The sequence below is a fragment of the Solanum tuberosum genome, unplaced genomic scaffold (genome assembly GCF_000226075.1).
Source record: "Solanum tuberosum cultivar DM 1-3 516 R44 unplaced genomic scaffold, SolTub_3.0 scf00013, whole genome shotgun sequence".
Classification (NCBI taxonomy): Eukaryota; Viridiplantae; Streptophyta; class Magnoliopsida; order Solanales; family Solanaceae; genus Solanum; species Solanum tuberosum.
In genome coordinates, this window is record NW_006238940.1 from 1319660 (window position 1) to 1345907 (window position 26248).

The following is a 26248-nucleotide window of genomic DNA, read 5'->3' on the forward strand; positions in this document are numbered from 1 at the left end:
TTTTCTCTTTTAATTTGAGTTTTCGTTGTTGTTGTTGGGTTAGCTGATTTTCGAGCATCGCATTGTGTTTTATTTTCAAACACAAGTTTAAGGCATGGTTTATGACCTTTTGACGAAGCCAATTTTGGGATTCCTGATGCTGGTCACACACTCTCATTATTTACTCGATTCTGAGTATGTTTCTAATTGATGCAAATTTATTGCCTAATCATTATTAATGACATTGTGATCAATAATTTAATAGTGTTGTGGTGTTCAGAGGCCTTTGGGATTTTATTATGGCATTTGCCGGTATTTACCCTCCCTCTTGTCATTCCATCTTTTTTGTTTCCGTAAGGGCCTTCGTCTTAGATTGGGTGTTGGAATCCTTAGTTTAGGCTTGTAGCTTTGTTGTGGTATCAATGGTCTTGTTTGTCCTTGGTGGAATTGATACTTTGTGACAATAGACTCAAGGGGACATTAGGTACCTTAGATTATGTTGTACCACCCTTATAGTTATGCTCTGCTCCTAGTAGGCTGGTAATAGGTTGTTCTCTTTTTGTTGGGACCTGTGACCTGGGTGACCATCGTAGTCATAGGTTGGCCTTAGCTATGCGCAATCTTAGCTTGAAGTAGCATGATTGAGGTAGGGTATCACCCCTTGAGTCAGTTTTCTATTTTATTGATTTGGAACTCTTCATTGGCCCATTCACTTGTTGTTTAGCTATAGACTTGTTATACCCTTATGAGCTTTATTATATTGTTTGTCCCGAGGTCGTACACGAGGACCAGCGGGATCTCAAATTAGTACTCTCCGCTTGATAGCATGGTTTGGGTGATTGATTGTTTATTTGACTTGAGTGCCTTGTTTGAATGATGGTGATGGCATGCATTGCATTGATTGTTCATTCACATAGATTTTGTGGTACGATCTCGGCTTATGCATTGACATACATAGCATATATAATGAAATACTAATTTACTCAGTTTTTACTCTAAAGTGGATTTAACAGGAGTCATACACCTAGATCGCCGGATTTGCTGGATTTTGAGATTACGAGACGTCAGGGATGTGCTCCTTACTACTCAAGATATTAGAGGCATCTATGATGTGCTCAATTCTTACTTAACTAGTCAGCGTGTCGATGCCTTTTCTTGCATGAATATGTCTACTTATGATCCTCTACGGAGTTGATCCCTACTTCTTACAATTTCAAGGCCTAAGTCTTGGTTCGGGACCAAGTAGTGTATACAAACTACATGCGTCCCCTATGAGCTCCTTTGGTCGTGAGTATTATAGTACCGAATGATGGAGCTGCATGGGTCCTACCTCACCCGTAGGGCGGGGAGGTAGTTCTATACACTTAGTTACAGATGGTTACTGATGGTTCTACTGCATCCTCTGCATCTATATGTATTACCTATCACCAGTATTCTTGTTTGTTGATTGCACCCCTTCAATTTATGGGGTCGGTTGGGTTATGTTTTCTGATTCTACCTTTTGGCTTATGGTGTCTGGTTAGATTATTGTTTGACTATATCTTATTCTCTATTATTTTTTATTGTTAGGCTTGGTCTGTAGAATTGTGGTTGTGGGACCTCCTAACTTTGAGTATTTGAGTTGGTGTCTTAGTTGTTGACGAATAGGTTTTTGTCTTGCGTTCCAGGTACGTTATGACTCAGCTTCTTACCTCTTGTATCATGTCTCTACTATTTATTGTCTTTTTACATTAGCATTTCACCTTATTACTTGTTGTTTATGCTTGTGTAATCTTTTGACCTCAGTCGGTCGTTGCCTGCTAAGTACTATTTTGATACTCATACTACACTTCTGCCCCTGTAGATTGCATTTTGAGTTATCTCCGTTGATTGGAGTCGTGCAGAGCAGCTTCGAATTTTGGAGATTGGGGTGAGCTCCTGGTGTCTGGAGCTACCGGTTTCCGTATATTATTTTTGCTAGCTTAGTCATTATATTGTATTAAGAGACAACCCGTACTTATCTTGTATTTGTAAAGTCTTGTAATCATTTTTTGTATTAGATGCTCAACTACCAACTGGTGCCAGGTCTTGGGATGGTTTATGTTTGTATCTCTATTGTTTACCCTTTCTTTGCTTGTTTTGAGCTTTATGCTTCTCGTTATTGGCTTCCACTTGATAGTCTGTTGCTTATGACTCTGGACTAAGGGTTAAGCTTACCTACTTGTAGGGTGTAGTAGGTGCCATCATGACCAGAGAAATTGGTTCATAGTAGTATTAACCCATATTCTATGCCCTATATAGGTGATTTAAGTCCTAAACAACCCATTGTAAATCATTCTCCTAAATCATAAATTTCCCTCCAAGTTCATCCCCAAAATCCTCTCTACAGCTAAGGAAGAGGAAGTTAGGGTTTCACTTCAAGATTTTCAATTCACCATAGCTATTGGGCCTTGATCACTAAGGTATATTAGTATTCACCTATGGAGTCCTTCCTCCTTAGGGTTCCTAAGATCTTCACATTTTACAAAAAGTTTGGGTATTATTCAATCTTCATAGGTTATTTTCAATTATGATTTAATTTTTTTTTTCTATCTTTTAATGTATGAGTTGAAGTATTTACATGATTTTGAGTTGAATTCATATGAATCCATGATCCATGATTTTAGACTATAAATACATGATGACGCTTATGAACTATGAAATATGAATTTTATAAAGATATGCATGCTTTTATAAAAGAGATGTAAATGATTTGAGGTTGCTTTGAGAGGAAAGTATCAACATTCTTTTTGTGAAAGGTTTTCTCACATACTACTAAGTTCATGATTGTGAAAGGTTTTCTCACATAAGGATTCATAAGGTTGAAAAGTTTAGCTATTCTAAATAAACTTTAGCTTGGATTGGTTGCTAAATTGAGTCTTTTCATGGATGATAATATGAATATGATTAATGTCCATTCTATGGGATTTTGCTTAGTACCGAGTGGATTTTAAGGATAAAGGTTTTAATTTAGCATCCGTGGATCTTTAGTACCAATCCCTAAGTTCCAGAATTATGTGCCACCATAGGATTGTCTCAGATGGACACTAGCTACTGCATCCACTTTAGCTCAGACTTACGGTTCATACCTTGGCAAGTAAGGACATCTTTTTTTAGTGTGGAATAGATATTGAATTCCATGTTATAGCTCACATGGTCTTTGTTGGTTAAATGGTAAACATCCCACAGTAATGAATGGTTATTACTTTCAAAGTATCTCACAAGTGTTTTAAAGATGTTAAGCTTGCATTTACCATGATTATGACTTATGTCTTCTAACCCTTTTATCATTATGATTTAGTTTGGTCATTACATGTCATGTAAAGTCCTTTTTAACACGATTCCATAACTCTTACGCATTGTTATCATACTTAGTACATTCCATGTACTAATGCATACTTGTGCCTACATTGTTTCACTAATGTAGGGTCCGACACTCCTACCTCTCATACTCGTGGCTAGTTGATCTCTTGGCGTTCAAAGATTGGTGAGCCCTCATGTTTTGAGGACCAAGACACTTTTATAGTTTTCCTTATTTCAGTTTTCATACATCTATATGTGGTATATGGGTTACGCCTCAACCACTTTCTTTTGATGGATAGATGGCTTGTTGAGACTATGTTAGAATTTTTCTTTGTCAAAACTCTTTTATGATACTCCCTCCGTGCACTTTTATTTGTTAGGATAAGGTCATGCACAACCCTTAAGAAAAATTTAATAAGAGGTGCTAAGTCTAAATCCCAACGGAATAGATAAAAATTATAGATCATTATAATATAGGAAATGTAATGATCAATACCAATCCACACCTTAAATATCAAAACATTGAATATCTCCTTAAAATACAATTCAAACATATGTGAGAAACCTTTCACCAATGTGAATTCATATGTAAGAAAAATCTTTCACAACCATGATCATATTCATATATGAGTAAACCTTTCACAACAACATTGATACTTTCATCTAAAAGCACCCTATCATCATAAACATCATTTTCATAAGACATGCATAACCTTCCAAAAGTCATAGTTCATAGGTTCATGAGTTCTTCATAGGTTCATAGTTGGAAGTCATAAATCATGCATGAGTCCATATAATTTCAACTAAATATCATGTAATTACATTAAATCATGTAATAGAAGGTTGAAATAACAATTTACATCATAATTGAATGAACCCCATGACAAATTAAGAAGAACCTTAATTTGATCAATTGAATTTGAGATTGAGAAATTGAAAACCTTGGGGACCCTATGGTGGAATGGACTCCATAGGTGAATACCCGCATACCTTGCTACTCAAATCCCGAGATGAATGGTGAATTGATGACCTTGGAGTGAACCCTAGCTTTTTCTTCTTCCTTAGGTTGAGAGAGAATTTAGGAGAGTGAATATGTTTGGGTTCTTGGGAAATAGGAAAATGGTTTTTTAGTAGGTAGATGTAGGACATAAAAACTTTATATAGGGCTTAGGATTGAAGCGAAAACGACATAGTATAGGCTTAAAACATTTAGGAAAAGACTGAAAAGCCCTTAAATTAGACCTACGGGCCGTAGATCTTTCTATGATCTATACTAGTCAACGTAGACCAAGTACCTGGACCTAAAAATCACCTAACGTTTTATGGACCCTTCCACGGTCCGTATGACTTTCTACGGTCCATAGACCCTAACCGTAGAACTCAACTTTAACTCCAAAATTTCACTAAGTCTAGGACCAACCTACGAGACCCATATACGACTCATAGGCCATTTGACAAAATGTCCTGGTCAACCGTAGGATGGGGTATTGGGACTTGATTTTCAAAAAATATTTTCTCATATCTACGAGACTGGTTACGGCTCGTAGAAATTTCTATGAACCGTAGAGTGATCTCGTAGACCTAAACCAGTAGTGAAAATTCATGCAACCTATTCCATTATCGAAACCAACGTGTTACACATGCCTCTTGTCACTCTTTCTGCCTGGACTAGGAGTTGACTAGATATTGTGGTTATTTGAGGTTCGAGGTAGATGTTTATGATTTGAGGCTGTTATTTCTAGTTCGAGGCTATTATTTCCACTTTGAGGCTGATGCTTATGGCTCGTGCTCGTTACCTTTAGTTAAAGGCCAGCACTTGGGGCTTGAGGCATAGCATACACTTATTGGATCTGGATTTGAGGCATTTCACTCTCATCATCTTAGCTAATGTGTGTACCTATTGGGCTTATAGGTTCCGTTAGAATTTTATTTAAACTTGCGCACGAGTGTACCTTGTGGTATTATAGGGACCTAGTTAGGTTTAGTTTAGTTGTACTTATATTTTCTTTTGATATGCTCGTGTGCTCTCTTTCATATTTGCTTGGACCTCTGTTTCTGTCTGCATTCTATCTTTCCATATAGTTTTTACCTTTCTTGCTCAGTCGGTCTTTGATGCCTATTGAGTACCTTTTATTTTTGTACTCATGCTACCCTCTACATTTGTTTCTTGATGTAGATCCTAGTACGAGCTACAAATGGTGATTGTTCATGTCATTTTTTTGCAGCTTTTGGGAATCAAAGACGAGAGTAAGCACTTGACATTCTGGATCAGCCAGTCTCCTTCTGTAAATATGTCTAGCAAGTCTTTTGCCTTTGAGATGACTTGTTGTGGTCCACTTTTGGGACTTCTATTTTTTTCATTTAAGACAGCTCTGTACTCGTGATTTCAAGGTTTTTGGTGGGACTCTATTGTATATAGATTTTGTTTGCTTCCGCTTTTGTCTTATTATATTGTCTAGTGTTGGTTTTACTTAGTTCTACACTTGTACTCATTACTAGTCTTTTTTAGTACGAGTTTGATTAACTACTGATAGGTTATAGTAGGTGTCATCATGAGTCGAGGGATCAGATCAGTTCTTGATAGTATTTTTCAGAACTTTTCTTAAATGTCACCATCTTAAATAGGCCCAGACCTGCAATTCGACTTCCAACCTTGAAAAAAAGTATCAAGGATATTTTGCCGCATATTTTGATTGCTAAGAACCTTACCTATTGTCCATTCAAGCACTTTGCACTTGGCCTAAAATGTGGTAATGGTAACTCATCCCTACTGTTAATCTAACAAGTGAATTGTTGCCTAGAGTCAAAAATCACTAAAAAGAACCTTGAATGTGACGATTGGATTTTGACCATTTAAATGGACAACTTATTGAAAATATGAAGTAGAAATACATATGATGTTGCCATCATACAACATAAAGAAACTAAAATATCAAGAGTCTATGATCTATTAAATGGACCAAAGATAAATAAACTAGACAATTAAAAAGAGATTATTTGTCATTGATTGATCAATCCAAATTTCTGAATTCTTCCCCATTTAAAGCTTCAATGAGGAAAACATCATCCCATTCCCATGCATCATTCTCAAGCGTGTTTTCAACATGATATTCATTGTTTCCAATGGTATTCTCCTGATCATTGTGATAAAACATTTAAAGTGAGTATTTGTGTGAATAATATAATAAAAATTAATTTATAAACAAAAAAATCAAATTAATTACTCAATAATAATATGAACTGAAGAATGATCATTTTGTTGAATGATATGATTGTTGGTGTTGTTATTATGAAAGTTAACATTCCCATTTGAACTAACCTCCATGAAATTGTTAAATACATTAACATTATTTTGCCAGAAGTTCATAATAGAGTTGTCAATACTTTCACCAAAAGCCACATGTGCCTGCAAAATATATGACTTAACTAGTTTAGTACAAGGATGGGAGTGGGGTGGGGGTCGCATTTAACAAGGAATGATATTTCAAGAATATTAATGTACCTGTGATTTTTCAAATGTTTGTGTCGAATTTTGCTTGACATATATCACCATGTTTTGTTGTTGGCTCTATTGTGCAAATAAAAATAATTGTCTAAAAAATATCTCGTTCTTTTTAAGAAGATCTTAGTTACTGCACATTAAAAAATGTGTTACCTGAAATGGGATATAAGGTGACGGATCTTGAATTTGAGAAAATGGTATATTTCTAGATTGTGAAGAACTTGCAAAGGAAGGGGTATATGTGTAATTTCTAAAATTGTTTGCTAATCTCTTTCCTTTGTCCATCCGATGTTGATATATGCTCTCTTGGATATTTGAACTGTAATAATAACGAAATAATAAAACTAAACGAAAAAAGGAGAGGGAATTTTTCGTAGAAAAATGTCATGTGAAAAAAATTAATGACCTCAATGGATTAATCCAACTATTTGTACCAAACTGTTGGAGAGTTGTTTGTTGGGCAGCAAATTGAACACCCATGTTTCCTTGTTTCTCCAATTCCATCTTAACAAAATTCATTTGATATTAATTAGGATCTTACACAGTTTCTAAAAATAATTATTTTCTTAAATGATAAATCTAGAAAAAATTATTGGGTGAAAGAACAAACTTTTCTAGCCTTGATTTTTTGGAGAGATAGTTGTAAGTTCTTCTCACACCAAGAAAGTTGATGAAGAGAAGACTCTTGATCTGGTCCTGGTTCGTAATCCCTGCAGAAACATGTTTGACTTGACACGAAATTTAAGAAAATAAAGAAGACTTTTGAATCTTGTGATCCTAAAGTAAAGTTATGTCAAATGTACAAAATTGTCTTTTATTCTTGTGGCCTTAAACATACCACATGGAAAGCTGAAATTAAAATGTTATCAAAGAAAGAAAGAAAGAAATCATTCTTTTTGAAACAGACTAAAAAGAAAAGGAAGTCATTCTTTTTTAAACGGAGGGAGTATAATCTAAATGTCTAAATAAATGTTGAAGGTAAAGTGGATATATTCAGCCAAGATGTTACAATTAAGAAGAACTAAAAATGAAAACGCTTGTGATGCTAAATCAAATAACCTTATGTTAGCATCCACAATCTGCAATTCCAATGTGCTCTTCTTGATTTGTACCTCCAGATTTTGCATTAAAGAATTTCAAGTTAAAATGACTTTATCAACTTTCCTCATTGGCTCTAATAATAATAACTAGCTATAATAAAAAGGATAGATTGAAAAGAGTAAAATGACTTACAATTCAATTTTAAACTTGACAATAAGAGAGATCAAATTAAGTTCTTCTCACCTCAATCCCGTAGAAATTCAGGCACCAGCAACAAACATACAAAGGCAACCATCATGAAAGAGTTTAATTCATTAGTGAGAGTCAATTCTACTTGATACAAAAGAAATCAAATATGAGGTACTAGGTAATATTTAATATTTTGATAAATTAAAATTGTGTAACGCTTATATAACTCCGTCCATGTGAGCTTGTTCACATTGCCCGTCTCAAGATAAGATAATGGAGGAGGATTGCCGATTATAAATCAGAAACAACTTCTATACACTACAAAAATAGGAGTAAGGTTACATACATCTTATTCTCCCGCGACCCTACTTTTAGGATTACACTCATAAGTTAGTGCTACAGTATAAGTTACTAATAGAAAATTTTATTTAAAAAAATTCAATTCAAGAAAATCTAGGAAAAGTTAATGTACGTCAATCTCCTCTCAACGGGAAGCTTAACATAGCGTTGAAGCATGTCTTCAATTCTACAAAAGTAAAAATTTAGTGAAAAAATCAATCAAGCTAATCATTTTATAGATTAATAACTAGCACAACGTAACGGAATATTCATACGATATATTTGGAATCGTAAATGCAATACCTATTTTGGCTACAAAATTTAGTAAGCCGAGCAGCAGGCGAGAACGCAACAAACAACATGTCTACATCACAACAAATTGCAATCTCCGCCGCCTTGTTTAGTAAACTACTACGTCGCTTAAAAAATGTGACTTGACATTTCGTGATTTCTTCTATTTTCCTCACCTCTATTTTTCTACCCATATTGAGGTTCTTTCAAGGGATTTTTTCTCCCCCCCCCCCCCCCTTGAAAGGAACTGTTGTTACGTGTCTCAGGATCTGCTTTGAATGGGTCAGAGACTTCGGCTGATTATTAGGAGATTAATTTTCTTTTAGTCACTATCCTATTAACTAGTTATAGTTGTTCCTATTTTATAGGCATGTTAGCAGTATTTTAGCAGTCCATGTTCTGTGTTAGTTGTATTGCCCCTCTACTTATTTAATTAGCTTGAAGTTCAATAAAAAATATTCTTCAGATTTCAATTCCTCTTGTTGTTTCAGTTAAATTAATAACATTGGTATCAGAGCCCTACTTCTTAAGGGACTTGTGTGAGACTTGCGAGGTTATTTTCTAAGTGTTTATCCATAAAATATTCTCTGCAAAACACCATTAAAACAATGGAGAATGCAGGCTCTTTTTCTGCTATGGCTCCACCAGTTTTCAATGGATAAAACTATCAAGCCTGGGCAGTGAAAATGCAAGTTTATTTGGAGGGTAGTGATTTGTGGGAGGTTGTCGAGGAAGACTACAAATTGCATCCTCTGCCACGGAATCCAACTATGGCTCAGATTATAACCCACAAGGAAAAGAAGACAGGAAAATCCAAAGCTAAATCTTGTCTCTTTGTTGCAATTTCTGCCACCATTTTCAGTAGAATAATGACATGTAACTCAACCAAAGCAATTTGGGATTTCCTCAAGAAAGAGTACGCGGGAGATGAAAGAATTAGAGGAATTAATGTACTAAACTAGGTTAGTGAATTCGAGATGCAGCGTATGAAGGAATCAGAAACCATTCAGGATTATTCTAATAGGTTGCTTGGGATTGCCAATAAGGTAAGGATACTTCGAAATGAACTTACTGATAATAGAATAGTTCAAAAAATACTTGTAACTTTACCTGAGAGATATGAGGCAACTATTGCTTCATTGGAAAATACTAAAGATATGTCTAAGCTTAGCTTGGCAGAGTTATTGAGTGCACTGCAGGCACAAGAACAATGAAGAATGATGAGGCATGAGGGATCCATTGAGGGAGCCTTGAAAGCCAAGTTGCAGTTCGGTTCAAGTACTACGGGAAACAAAGGAAAAGGAAAGAAAGGGAATCATGGAAACTACGAAGCAACAACAGCGAGAAATAGTGTTACTGCAACTAGCAACAACAGAGAAGGCAAATATCCTCCCTGCCAACATTGTGGGAGGAAAAATCATCCACACTTCAAGTGTTGGAGAAAACCTGATATGAAATGCAGAAAGTGCCACAAGCTCGGTCATGCTGAGATTATTTGCAAAGAGAAGGGAATACAACAAACAAATGATGCACAGATTGCAGACCAATAAGAAGATGAGCAACTATTTGTGGCCACCTATTTCTCAAGAAAAAATTCAAGTGAAAGTTGGTTTGTTGATAGTGATTGTACGAACCACATGACCAGTGATGAAAAGCTTTTCAGAGAACTTGATAGATCAGTTAAATCAAGAGTCAGGATCGGAAATGGAGAATACCTCCCAGCGAAAGGAAAGGGGACTGTAGCAATTGAAAGTTACAAAGGTACAAAACTTATTTATGAAGTTTTATTTGTTCCTGAAATTGATCAGAATTTATTAAGTGTTGGGCAACTCCTAGAAAATGGATTCAAATTATTATTTGAAGATAAAGCGTGCTTGATCAGTGATCCTAGTGGTTAGGAAATATTCAGAATTAAAATGCAGGGAAATTTTTTTTCCTTGAATCCATTGAACGAGGAACACATAGCTTTTCCAAGCTAGCTGTAGTGGAAATGTGGCACAAAAGGTTGGGGCACTTTCATCACAAAGCTTTATTGTTTATGCAAAGGAGCAAAATGGTAAATGGTTTACCAAACTTGGAGGAGAACCCCTCAAGTTGTAAGGCTTGTGTTCTTGGCAAGCATACTATACTTCCATTTAAAAGTTCCACTTGAAGAGCTACAGAAAAGTTGCAACTCATTCACACCGATCTTTGTGGTCCACAAAGAACTCCATCACTCAATGGAAGTAGGTATTATATTATTTTCATTGATGATCTAACAAGAATGTGTTGGATTTATTTTATGAAGTTTAAGTACGAAGCTGCTGGAATTTTCATGAAGTTCAAAAGATGGATAGAAAATCAGAGTGGCTGCAAGATTCAGGTCATTAGGTTAGATAATGGAACTGAATATACCTCGGATATGTTCAATTCTTTTTGTGAAGAAGCTGGAATTGAGCACCAGCTTACTGTCCCTTATTCTCCACAACAAAATGGAGTGAGTGAGAGAAAAAATAGAACAATCATGGAGATGTCGAGATGCTTGTTGCATGAGAAGAATCTACCAAAGAAGTTTTGGGCTGAAGCAGCAAACACTACTATTTTCTTGCTGAATAAACTGCCTACGCGGGTAGTGGAAGGAAAGACTCCATTTGAAGCATGGTATGGTGTCAAACCTGTTTTGAAAAACCTCAAGATATTTGGATGTCTCTGTTTTTCTTATGTTTCACAGGTTAAGAGAGACAAGCTAGATAAGAAGGCAGATTTGGGAATCTTCATTGGCTATAGCTCATTTTCTAAAGCTTATAGGATCTTTCAACCTCAAACAGACAAGATTATGGTAAGTAGAGACGTTCAATTCCTTAAACATGAGCAATGGGAATGGAATGAGGAGTCTAGATCTAAAAACCATAATTCACAACTTGATTATGATGACTTGGTGGATGACCAACCTATTAGGGGAACAAGGTCACTCTCTGATAATTATGAGAGATACAATGTTGCTGTTTTTGAACCTGCAGGATATGAGGAAGCAAAAATGGATAAAAATTGGACAAATGCAATGAAGGAGAAGTTGACCATGATAGAAAAGAACCAAACTTGGAAGCTTGTGGCAAGACCCCAAGATAGAAAAGTGATTGGAGTTAAATGGATTTTTCGAACAAAGTTAAATCCAGATGGTTCGGTAAACAAGAACAAAGCTAGATTGGCGGTGAAAGGCTATGCACAAGTTTGGGGAGTAGATTTTTCTGATACTTTTTCCCAAGTAGCCAGATTGGATACAAATCGGATGCTTTTGGCTATTACGGCACAGAAAAATTGGAAGATTTTTCAAATGGACGTGAAGTCTGCTTTCTTGAATGGTCTACTACAGGAAGAAATATATGTTGAGCAGCCAGAAGGGTTCAGCGTACCAGGACATGAAGATATGGTTTATCTGTTAAAGAAAGCTCTATACGAACTAAAGCAAGATCCTAGAGCTTGGTACAACCAAATGGATAATCATTTGCTAGGCTTAGGCTTTGAAAAAAGCTTAAGTGAATCAACTCTCTATGTCAAGAAAGTTGCCTCTAACATTATTATTATTTCTCTGTATATTGATGATTTACTTGTGACAGGAAATAATGCAGGGCTAATTGAACAATTCAAGGAGGAAATGATGAAAGTCTTTGAGATGACTGATCTTGGCGAGATGACTTATTTTCTGGGAATGGAGATCAAGTAAATTGAGAATGAAGTTTTTGTTTGTCAAAAGAAATATATGAAGGAGATTCTAAAAAGATTTAGAATGGAAGAATGCAAGAGTGTGAGTACTCCAATGAATAAAAAAGAAAAGCTGAAAAAGGATGATGGAGCTGGACTAGTTGATGATGGAGTATATTGAAGCTTAATTGGATGCTTGACGTATCTCACAACAACAAGGCCTGACATCTTGTTTCATGTGAGTGTTTTATCCAGGTTTTTAAATTGTGCAAGTGAGTTGCACATGATGGTCACCAACTGGTGATATGAAAAGCACGTCTGGTTATTGTTTCACTTTTGGATCAGGGTGTTTCTCATGGTGCTCAAAGAAATAGGAAATAGTAGCACAATCAATAGCTGAAGCAGAATTCATCGCAGCAGCAACCACTGTTAATCAAGCACTATGGCTTAGGAAAATTTTGATCGATTTGTAGCTGGAGCAAGCAAAGAGCACTGAGATCCTTGTGGATAATCAAGCTGCTATAGCCATATCCAAAGATCCCGTGTTTCATGGAAGGACCAAGCACTTCAACATCAAGTTTTATTTCTTGAGGGAAGTGCAGAAAAACGGTGAAGTGGTTTTATTCTATTGCAAATCAGAGAATCAAGTGGCGAATTCTTACAAAGTCATTTCAAGTTGGGAGTTTGCAGCTCCTGATTCAGGAGGAGTGTTGTTACGTGTCTCAGAATCTTCTTTGAGACTTCAGCTGATTATCAGGAGATTAGTTTTCTTTTAGTCCTTATCCTATTAACTATTTATAGTTGTTCTATTTTATAGGCATGTTAGCAGTCTTTTAGCAGTCCATGTTCTCTGTTAGTTGTACTGCCCCTCTACTTATTTAATCAACTTGAAGTTCAATAAAAATTATTCTTCAGATTTCAATTCATCTTGTTGTTTCAGTTAAATTAAAATAGGAACAATAACTTAGAGTGTTGTGTGAACTATATAAACAATGCAATGACCGGAAGAGAAAACTCCAAAGGAGCTTATTTATAATGTAAAAAAAGCTATAAAGGTCAAATAAGAAATAAATAAAAAGTTGGTCAACCTCATCCAAACATGGATGCGTGACTTTGTTGGTCAACCTCATCCACACATAGTTGTGTGACTTCGTTATTAAATGCTAAATTATCATGATGAATTTTAGACTTAGATAATATTATTTAAGTGTACGCGTTTTGCACATGTATATCACATTAATTAAATATTACCCCAACTTAAAACACCTCATTTAATATATATTTTCAACCATATGTTCATACTACCCTTGTTGTCTTTAAATAGAGGGAACTTCTTCTTTACTACCTTTAAAACATATACTCCCTAACTTGAATGTTAAATTACTATATTACCCCAACTTAAAACACCTCATTTAATATATATTTTCAACCATATGTTCATACTACCCTTGTTGTCTTTAAATAGAGGGAACTTCTTCTTTACTACCTTTAAAACATATACTCCCTAACTTGAATGTTAAATTACTATATTACCCCAACTTAAAACACCTCATTTAATATATCTTTTCAACCACATGTTCACACTACCCTTGTTGTCTTTAAATAGAGGGGTTCCCTCACATTTTTAAACTATGAATTCCTCCTCCTTCTTTTTCTTCTTATTGTTCTTCTTCCTCCATAAGCAAGGAGGCTCACCAAACAACTATGGACTGTTAATGGTATCAACGAATCGCCTGTTGATGACCCTGATCTCCTGTATTTGCATTATAAAATCTGCAGAACAAATAACGTTAGTACATGGAATGTACGAGAATGCAAGGGGAAACCTAAAACAAAACATAAGATTGAACTGGAACTGAAGAACAACTTATCTCATCTCAACTCAACTCAACCTCAAGGATAATCAAACTTAATCAACTCAGTTCAATATAAAGCAGTAGTAAAGATGTATTAAAGATTTTAAAAATAGTAGATAACAACTCAATATATTAGTGAAATACAATATAACTCAGTTTGTATGTAAGAATACAAAATAACTCTGTTTGTATATAAAAATACAAAATAATTCTGTGTGTATATAAAAATACAAAATAACTCTGTGTGGGAAATTCTCTAACTTACAAGCATCACTGTGAGTTATGTGATAATACAACATCTTGCCTATGCTGCCAGAACTGTCCTATACTTTGTTTGGTATAGGGCTACTCACTAAGTGGATCCACTAGTCTATGATTAAAAAACAATTAAGAATCATCTAAAAAGTATGACCCTTTTTACCCACGTTGGCTACATGGTTTATGAGGACTCTGAGTTATGTAAACTCGGCCCCATATTAGTGCTCAATACTACTCCCAAAATATAACTTAGCTCATATGTTTAAAAACACAACTCTTCCTCTGGTTTGAGATTATTACTCAAAATATTTCTCTTAAAGATGTAGTACTCAAAACTGCTCATGAACTCTTTTGGAAATCGGTGTTTCCTTTCATCTTAAATGTAAAAAATATTTACTCTCGGGAATACATAGTTCCCGTATATTCTGTTTTATAAATGAAACTTAACTCTCCTCATTCTCAAACTCAAGTATTCAAGTCTTAAAACAAGTTTAAAATAATTGTAAAAGACTTCTCAGAAAGGCTCGGAAGAACTCTCAAGACTTAACTCTTACCTCTACCTTGAATTTGAATTATGAATTCAAGGTTATGATTCATGTTACGAATGATCTCTCGATGTTTAAATGAATTTTAGAGTATGGGTATCAAATACAAAACATAGGTATGATTCGAGGGAACTCACACGAAAAGAAGGACAGAAGAGTAGGGGACCAAGCGACCCTAGCGCACTGAGTGACATGTGGCGCCAGCCCTTGAACTACTGAAGGTGGGTTGGGGTGCACTGAGTGGCGCGGTGCCCCAAGAACTAAACTACATAAAACATTTTTTGGTGCACTGCTAGCGCGGCGCGCCAGCCCCCTGCCCAGAAAACCCGATGAAATTTCTTTCTCATTTTCTAACCCTAATTCACCTAGAATCGAATGGTTTCTTCCCCACTCACATAGATTAGAATACGTAACATAAGTAACTGATAATCTACTCAAAAAAAACCTCAAACTACTAACACTTATCTGAAGAATTCATCAAAACCCCAACAAGCAAGATTACGAATGAAATTTCAAGAAACTCCTCAAGAACACAAATCCTTCAACTTCAAGAACGAAATTTGCATTTAAAATGGGATGATTGGCATGTGGGTGAATGAACCCAACACTATGAGAACTCACATACCTCTTAGGGATTAAACCCTTGGCGAAACAATCTTCGATTAGCAAGAAAACTAGATGAACGCCTTGAACGTTCCCTCTTTTCTCCTCTTTTCCTCTTCTTGGACTCCTCTCAAAACCGTAAGCTTAATTTAGGATTGGTAAAACTGATCCAAATCAGATTTGACCCCAGAATAATACTAAATTCGTTTTCAATCTGAAGGGGTAAGGAAAAGAGCAAAATACCCCTCATATTTTTTGGTAACTTTCCTTAACTGGACCAGCAGATTTCAAACGGGCATATCTCCCTCATCCGAACTCGAAACATAGTAAACACGATGGCATTGGAAAGAAGATTCCAAGACCTTTCATTTGATATCTTATGGGCCACCTAACTCATCCTGTACTGAAAGTAATGGTCGTTTGAAGTTGATGCACAACTCACACCTTAAGCTTAACTCAAAACAAACTCAAATTGGTTCTTTCTATATTTAGCTCTTTTTAAGACGGGATGTTACGATATCTCCCCCTTGGGAACATTCATCCTCGAATGAGATCACTCTAAGTAGAACTAAGGGTGGTAACATCGAACACCCAGCTCAAACACCCAACATGCAATTCAACACAACATAGCATATCAATTAAAAGAGTATTTTTCAGAAAACACTATCGTGGTCTGAAATTTCTCCGAAATCAAAGAGATATGAGTATCTCTTCTTCATATCCTCATCAGCCTCCCATTTAGCTTCCTCAATAAACTGATTCCTCTATAAGACCTTGACTGATGCTACCTCATTGGTTCTCAACTTGCGAACCTGACGATCTAAAATCGGAATGGGTACCTCCTCATAAGATAGGTTGTCCTTAATACCAATATTATTAGTAGGGATAATTAATAAAGGATCGACCATACACTTCTTCAACATTGAAATGTGAAACACCGAATGGACTGTTACTAACTCTTGCGCTAGCTCCAACTCATAAGCTACATTGTCAATCCTCTTTGATATCCTGTAAGGACCAATATACCAGGGAATAAGTTTCCCCTTCTTGCCAAACCTCATAAGACCCTTCATGGGTGAAACCTTCAAATAAACCCAATCATCCACTTCAAACTCTAAGTCTCTTCTCCTAACATGTGTATAGAATTTCTGACGACTCTACGTTGTTTTCAACCTTTATTGAATGATCTTCACATTCTCCATAGCTTGATGAACTAAGTCTGGTCCTATCAATCCATCTTCATCAACTTCAAACCATCCAATAGGAGATCTACACCTTCTCCCATAAAGAGCTTCATAAGGAGCCATCTGGATGCTAGAGTGATAATTGTTGTTGTAAGCAAACTCTATGAGAAGTAAGTGATCATCCCAATTACCCTTGAAATCAATCACACATGCCCTCAACATATCCTCTAAAGTCTGAATTGTACGCTCTGCTTGACGATCGGTCTGAGGATGGAAAGCAGTACTCAAATTCACCATCGAACCCAAACCTTTCTAGAAAGACTTCCAAAATTATGCAGTACATTGTGCACCTCTATCTGAAATGATGGACACTAGAACTCCATGAAGTCGAACTATCTCTTGGATGTACAATTTGGCATAATCTTCTACCGAATGGGTAGTCTTTACTGGCAAAAAATGGGATGATTTAGTCATCTAATCTACAATCACCCAAATAGAATCATTTTTCCTGCGAGACCGCAGTGAACCAGTGATGAAATCCATATTGATCACCTGCTAATTCCATTCTAGAATATCTATATTTTGAGCCATACCACCGGGCCTTTAGTGCTCTACCTTGACTTGTTGACAATTTGGGCACTTAGCAACGAACTCAGCAATACACTTCTTCATACTACTCCACCAATAGACTTCTCTGTAGTCGTGATACATCTTTGTGGAACCAGGATGGATCGAATGTCTGGAGCTATGAGCTTCCTCCATGATTCTCTCATGGAATTTATCCATCTTTGGTACACACAACCTACCTTGATACCTCAATACACCATTTCCCCCTTGTTCAAAAGCCATCACTTTCTGCTTATGAACATTTGCCTTCAATTCAGGCAAAACAGGGTCGTGGTCTTGTTTCTCTTTCACTTCTGACACTAATGATGATTCATTCCCATTCATCACCATTACTCCACCTTCACTGGAATCCAACAAGCGGACTCCCAAGCGTGCAAGTTTGTGCACATCCTTGGCTAATTCCTTCTTCTCTTCCTCAACATGGGAAGTACTACTTATAGACAACTTGCTCAAAGCATCAACAACAACATTAGCCTTACCTGGGTGGTATAAAATACTCATGTCATGACCCTTGAGTAACTCTAACCACCTTGTTTGTCTAAGATTAAGTTGTTTCTGACTACATACATACTAAAGACTCTTTTGATCGGTGAACACATCTACATGAACACCATAAACATAGTAATGACATATCTTCAAAGAGAACACTATAACAGCCAACTCTAGATCATGGGTTGGGTAATTCTTCTCGTTGATCTTAAGTTGTCTGGAGGCATAAGTTATAACCTTTCCATTCTGCATCAATACACAACCTAGTCCATATCTGGACGTATCACAATACACAACAAAGCATTGTGTACCCTCCAGTAAGGTCAACACTGGGTAGTACTCAACCTAGTTTTCAATTCTTGAAAGCTTTTCTCACAATCTTTAGACCATTGAAACTTTACTATTTTCTGAGTCAACTTAGTCAACGGGGATGAAATTGATGAAAACCCCTCGATAAACCTCCTATAATAACCAACCAATCCCAAGAAACGCCTAATGTCAGTCAAAGATGTGGGTCTAGGACAGTTCTGCACGACCTCTATTTTCTTAGTGTCAACTAGAATCCCATTACCAGAAACAATGTGTCATAAGAATGCCATAGACTCAAGCTAAAATAACACTTAGAGAATTTAGCATACAACTCTCTATCCTTGAGAGTTTGGAGAACTACTCTGAGATGACTAGCATGGTCTTCCTCATTCCTCGAATAGATTAGAATGGCATCAATGAAGACGATAAAAAAAATATCAATATAAGGCTTAAACACTATGTTTATAAGGTCCATGAACGTTGTAGGAACATTAGTCAAAACAAATTACATGACCAAAAACTTATAATGACCATAGCGGGTCCTGAATGTTGTCTTAGGGATATCACTTCCTCTTACTCTCAACTAATGATAACCTGATCTAAGGTCTATCTTAGAAACAAAAGTGGGACCCTAAAGTTGATCAAAGAGATCACCAATACTTAGAAGGGGATACTTATTCTTTATGGTAACCTTGTTCAATTGGCGGTAATCAATAGACATCCTAAGTGAACCATCTTTCTTCCTCACAATTAAGACCGAAGCGCCCCAAGGTGAGACACTTGGTCGAATGAAACCTTTATCAAGAAGGTCTTTCAACTACTCTTTTAACTCTTTCAACTCAGTTAGAGCCATTCTATATGGTGGAATAGATATAGGACGAGTATTAGGAAGAATATCTATACCGAAGTCTATTTCTCTCTAAGGAGGGACTCCGAAAAGATCATCTGGAAAAACATCTCGAAACTCACTCATAATAGAAACTGACTGAATAAGTGGTGTCTCAACACTAGAGACATTAACTCATACTAAATTATAGACACACCCTTTGGAAATTAACTTTCTCTCCTTAAGGTAAGAAATAAAACGACCCTTAGGCACTGCTGAACTACTCCTCCACTCAATGATCGGCTCATTAGGAAACTAGAACTTACCTACTCGAGTTTTACAATCAACTGAATAACATCAAAGTCCACTGTATCTAGGTCGATTAAGTCAACCATGGTTTCCTTGTGATTGACATAAATGACACAATCATGATAAACTCTGTCCGCTAAAATAGACTCACCAACAGGTGTGGAAACACTGAAGTGCTCAAGAAGTTTATCACGAAGAATATCAAAATTAATAGCAATATAAGGAGTCACAAAATATAGACTCGCTCCTCGGTCTAGCAATGCACATACATAAAAAATAAAGACTTTGATCATACCAGTGACAACATCTGGCGAATTCTTTTGCTCTTGATAACTGGTGATAGCAGATATACGGTTTGCTCCTCCACTTGACCTTGAAGTAGCTCTTCTAGGAGCAGCTCTGTCTGGTGGAACCGCTGAAGAAGATAGGGCCCTATTGCCCCCATTACCACCACCCTGCCGGTTGTTAGGGAACTCTTTCATGAAGTAACCATTTTGACCACACTTGAAGCAACCAGTGGAGCCATCACGACACATTTATGAGTGGTTCCTACCACACTTAGCTCATGCAGAAGTCCCATTACCTCCTTGTGCCACACTACCTTGAGACTGTGCAGGTCTAGCTCTAAAATTATGTGAATTCAGATTCTTGAACTCACCTCCGTTACTTGGTGCAGGTGCACTAGAAGATGATGGAGCAGGTACATTTGGCTTTTTTTGAAAGGAGGACAAGTTTGCATTACTCTTTTGCTGCCCGGATTCATTTCCTGATGTCTTTGCCTTCTTATTCTGAAACTGCAAAAATCATAAGAGAAGAAAAGTTCACAGAAGGTTGGGAAATAGTACGCCCGGTTCACCAGGTTCTACCACTGCAGGGCCCAATCATGCGGAGTACCAACGGCTAGACGGTAAGACCCCGTGCACCTTAACTATAGCTTCGCAGTGACAACCTTAATCGAATGTGTAGAATAGGTGAGAGGTGGTGACGTCAGCCTTTCTATGTCCATATCTCTTATCAGCATAGCTACCTTGCCTTTCATACGTGACAGAAGAGACAACCCAGATACAAAAAGACTCATCTTGCTCCTCATGTCAGCAACCATCTCTGAAGCATAATGGGATAATTGGTTGAACTTGAGGTAATACTAATGCACACTCATAGATTCCTGCTTAAGAGTGCGAAATTCCCTTACCTCGGCCTCTCTCAGTTCACGGGGAAAAAGACGCCCTAAGAAGGTCTCTTCAAACATAGCCCAACTCACAATTGGTCCACCCTCAGCTCTACTCTTCTTCCATTGGTCGAAATACACTCTAGCAACACCATTTTGTTGGTATGCAGATAGTTCTATGCGTTCAGCATTAGCAACACGCATCACCTCAAACACTTTCTGTATCTCCTTCATAAAGTTTTCTGGATCCTCAGTGACACTTGAACCGGTGAAGTCTGGAGGATTCATCATTAAAAATTTCCAAATTCTGGACGTATCAACCACATCCTGTTGAACCCCTCTTTATTGCCTAGCTTGGTTGGTTAGCACTTCACTCAGCATCCAGATAGCATCCTGGAACTCAACATTAGTGACCTCTCATTGGGGGTACACTTCTGGTCCATTGAGTACCCCTTGATCCTGAGGATCAACATTCCTCCTAGCGGGACGACCTCGGATAGCTCTCCATGGAGGCATGATCTGAAAGATACGCGCAAGCATGAATTACAGAGAAATTTATAGAGATGAACTTTATCGCACGAAAATATTATGAAAGAAGTGAGATAGTTCATAAAATTTGTAGCCTCCCAATTATAGATGTGGTGCGCGTCACACCAATAACTAGGACTCTACCGACACGGCTTCATAGCCACCATAAGACTCTTGAACTCTGTGCTTTGATACCAATTTTGTCACGCATCGAGCCTACAACCTGGACGCAACTAACATTCGAGAACCATTTCTGGCCCCAAGCGAACCCTTGGCCTGGCGTAACTCTTAGCAGAAGACTTGATCATAAATAAGATGAACTCAAAAGCACAACTTTACTCAATGTCTCAAATAAGTACTCAAAATATTTTAGAAATAAAACATTCAACTAGCCAAAGAGACAACTCAAGTCTTTAAACATTAACAACTGAAGATGAAAAAGACTCATGAACTACTACTATCTATCTATCTATGAAGCCTCTAATACTATGAGGGATGTCGGGATAAGACCCACGATCATCCCAACAAAACTGAAATATCATGAAATAATAGAAATACTAAGGGATCCTCTGGAATCAAAGAGGATCACCAAACAACTCTGGAACTGCAAATGGTATCAATGAATCACCTGTTGATGACCCTGATCTCCTAAATTTGCATCATAAAAGATGCAGGCCAAATGCCATCAGTATATGGAATATACGAGCAGCAAGGGCAAATCTAAAATAAGGCATAATCTTGAACAGGAACTGTAAAAACAACTTACCTCGTCTCAAATCAACTCAACCTAAAGGATACTCAAACTTACTTAACTAAGTTAAATTTAAAGCAATAATAAAGATTCATTTTAAAGAAAAGCTTATAAAAACAGTAGATTACAACTCAATGTATTAGGAAATACAATATAACTCAGTTTGTATGTAAGAATACAAAAAACTCTATTTGTATATAAAAATACAAACTAACTCTGTGTGTCTATAAAAATACAAAATAACTCTGTGTGGGAGATTCTCTAACCGACAACCATCACTATAAGCTCTGTGATGATACAATGTCTCGCCCACGCTGCCAGAACTGTCCTATAATTTGATGGGGTATAGTACTACTCACTAAGTGGATCTACTAGTCTATGATTAAAAAGCAATAAGGAATCATCTAAAAAGTATGACCCTTTCTACCTTCGTTGGCTACATGGTTTATGAGGACTTTGAGTTATCTGAACTCGTCCCCATATCGGTGCTCCATACTACCCCAAAATATAACTTAGCTCATATGTTTAAAACATAACTCTTCCTCTGGTTTGAGATTATTACTCAAAATATTCCTCTTAAAGAGATAGTACTCAAAACTTCTCATGAACTCTTTTGAAAATCAGTGCTTCCTCTCATCTTAAATGTAAAAACATTTACTCTTGGGAATACTTAGTTTCCATATATTCATTTTCAAAAAATGAAACTTAACCCTCCTCATTTTCAATCTCAAGTACTCAAGTCTTAAAAACAAGTTTAAAATGATTGTAAAAGACATTTTAAAAAGACTCGGAAGAACTCTTAAGATTGAATTCTTAACTCTACCTAGAATTTGAATTATGAATTCAAGGTTATGATTCATGTTAGGAATGATATCTCAATGTTTTAATGTAGTTTAGAGTATGGATATCAAGTACAAAACATAGGTATGATTTGAGGAAACTCACATGAAAAGAAGGACGAAAGAGTAGGGGACCTGGCGACCATCGCACATTGAGTGGCGCGGGGCGTTAGCCCTTGAACTACTTAAGGTGGGTTGGGGAGCATTGAGTGGAGTGGAGCCCCAGGACCCAAACTACAAAATACACTGCTGGCGCGGCGCAGGACCCCTCTTCCCAGAAAACCCTACAAATTTTCTTTCTCATTTTCTGACCCTAATTCGCCTAGAATCGAATGGTTTCTTCCCCACTCACTTAGATTCGAATACCGAACATAAGTACACGATAATCTACTCAAAACAACCCTTAAGCTACTAACACTTATCTCAAGAATTCATCAAAACCCCAAAAATCAAAATTATGAATGAAATTCAAGAAACTCTTCAAGAACACAAATCCTTCAACTTCAAGAACAAAATTTTCATTTAAAATAGCATGATTCGCGTGTGGGTGAATGAACCCAAAACAATGAGACTCACATATATCTTAGGGATTAAACCCTTGGCTAAACAATCTTTGATTCGCAAGAAAACTCGATGAACCCCTTGAGCCTTCCCTCTTTTCTCCTCTTTTCCTCTTCTTGAACTCCTCTCCAAATCCTAAGCGTAATTTAGGATTGGTAAAACTGATCTAAATCATATTTGACCCCAAAATAATACTAAATTCATTTTAAATCTGAAGTGGTAAGGAAAAGACCAAAATACCCCTCATATTTTTGGGTAACTTTCCCTAACTGGACAAGCAGATTTCAAACAGCCATATCTCCCTTATCCGAACTTAAAACTTAGCAAACTCGGTGGCATTGGACAGATGATCCAAGACATTTCATTTGATATCTTAGGGGCCACCTAACTAATCTTGTAATGAAAGTTATTGTCGTTTGAAGTTGATCCACAACTCACAACTTAATCTTAACTTGAAAGAAAACTCAAATTGGCTCTGTCCAAATCGGTTATTTCTATATTTAGCTATACCATCTCACAAGTTGAAATATCTAAGAAGAAGTTAAGAATTGGAAATAGCCATTTTTGGAAAGAATATAAAAATCTGGAAATTTGTTAAGTATGTTAAGTTGAGTTTTTGGTCAACTTCAAACAACCATAACTTCTATCTCAGGATTATTTAGGTGTGTTTCCAGGTATCGTAGGAAATATCTTGGAATAATCTGTCCAACTCCGCCGAGTTTACGCGATTCCGAGTTCGTATGAGTGAGATATGACCATTTGAAGTTGGGTTGTTCAAATAAAGAAAGTCTAAAACCGGATTTTGGGAGGGTATTTTACTTTTTTCCTTACCTAATTATTTTCATCCATTTTTAGTAGTTTAATTGCGGTCATATCAGATTTTAGTCAGTTTAGAAAAGTTGAAGTTCACGCTAGGGCTTGGAGAAAAGAGAAAAGAGGAGAAAGGAGAAGAAAAATCAAGAATCGTCAAGAACGTTCAAGTTTGGTTGTGGATTTCTCCAAGGATTCAATCCTACGAGGTATGTGTGATCACATAGCGATGGGTTAGTTCACCCACGTGCCAATCATGATTCAATTCAGCAATGTTATATAGTTTTGAAAGTAAATCCTATGAGTTCTTGATGATAATTCGATTGAAATCTTTTGGGTTCTTGTTGTTGAAGTTTCTTGAGATTGATTCATGTATTTAAGTGTGAATTCGAGTTATATTTTGAATATATTGGTGAATTATTTGTTTCTAAGTGTTTAAGGAAAGAACCAAGTGAAAATAAGGGGGTTTAGAGTTGAAAAACGAAGAATAAAAGTCGGAGGCACCTAGGCAGGGGCCTGGGCGTCGCCCCTCTCATAGCCCCAAGAAGAATTCTCTGATCTTTTGCCTCTGGGTTGTCACCCCTCTCAGAGCTCCAAGCAGGGGTCTCTGAACTTTGGGCTCTGGCGCCCCACCCCTCTTAGAGCGCCAAGGACGCTAGTTCACCCCATTTTCCCCCTTCTTTTTGTACTAGTTCCCTAGTAACGTACCTATGTTTTCCAATCGATTTCTATACTCTAAGGTACTTTTAAACATAATGAAATCATCCATAAAAATGAGATCATGAACCTTGAATCCATAATTCAATTCAAGAAAAGTTAAGAGTCAAGTCTAGAAGTTAAGATGGAAGTCAAGAGAAGTTCATAAAGTTTTTCCAAAGTCTTTTGCAAACGTTTTAACTTTATCTTAAGAATTATGTTTCGAGTTGACTAAAGAGTTAAGAGTAAAGTTCATATCTTCAAAGATTATATGGGAACTAAGTATTCCCAAAAGTTACAAATGTTTTCACATTTGGGCAAGAAAGGGAACATCGATTCCAAGATAGTTTTTAAGCTAAGTTTTGAGTAATTATCTCAAACCAAAGAAGTTTTGTTTTAAAAACATATGAGATAGGTACATTTTGGGAGTATTATTGAGCACTGATATGGGGATGCAAGTTCATAATAACTCAAGTCTCCATAAACCATGTAGCCATCATGGCTAGTAAATGTTCATACTTTTTAGATGACTCCTAAGTTCTTTTAAGCATAGACTAGTGGATCGACTTAGTTAAGGTGCCCTATATGACAACAAAGTATAGGATAGTTCTGGCAGTGTGGGAAAGACACTGTATCACCAGTTAGGCTCATAGTGATGGTTGTCGGTTAGAGAAACTCTCACAGAAACTATATTACTTTATAATATGAGTAAGGTTGAGGTTGTTATAGCATTTTCTTTAACGGACTAAGTTGTTTTTCCACTGTTTTTCAAGCTTTCCATGTATTGCATTTGTTTTATTATTTTATATTGAGTTAAGTTGTTCATGAGTTGAGTAAAGCCAAGGTAAGTGTTTCTTTCAGATTCCTTTCAAGCTTATGTTATGTTTAGTTTTCCCCTCGCATAGTCACACATTCAATGTACTGATGCCATTTGGCCTGCATTATCTTATGATACAGACACAAGTAACCAGGATCATCATGCAGTGCCTCGTTGATCCAGTTGAGAACTCAGAGTCTGTTGGTGAGCCTCCTAGCTTTTCGGAGGGCTCCTTTTTCATTTCCTTTTAGTATTTCAGTTGTTAGGATGATCAGGGTCTTGTCTCGACATCCCTCTTTGTTTTAGAAGATTTATATACAGATAGTTATAGTTCTTTAGTCTTATTCATTTCAGTTGTATTGGTTTAAGAATTGAGTTGCCATTTTGGCTAAGTTATTATCTTTTAAGATTATTGCATGAGTTGTATTCTTTTGTTTAAGTGTTCCGAGTAAGTGAGTCAGGCCAAGGGTCTACTTGGGGCCAGCAATGGTTCTCGAGTGTCAGTCCCGCCCAGGGTAAAGGCTCGGGGCGTGACAAAATTGGTATCAAAGCACAGAGTTCAATAGTCCTAAGGAGTCTATGTAGCCCTGTCAGTAGAGTCCTATTTATCGGTGTGAAGCGTGCCACATCTATAATTAGGTGGCTGCAACACTTAGGAAAATATTCTCACTTCTTTCATACTCATTTCATGTGTTAGAGTTTGATCTCTAAAAAGTTTCCTTCTAATTC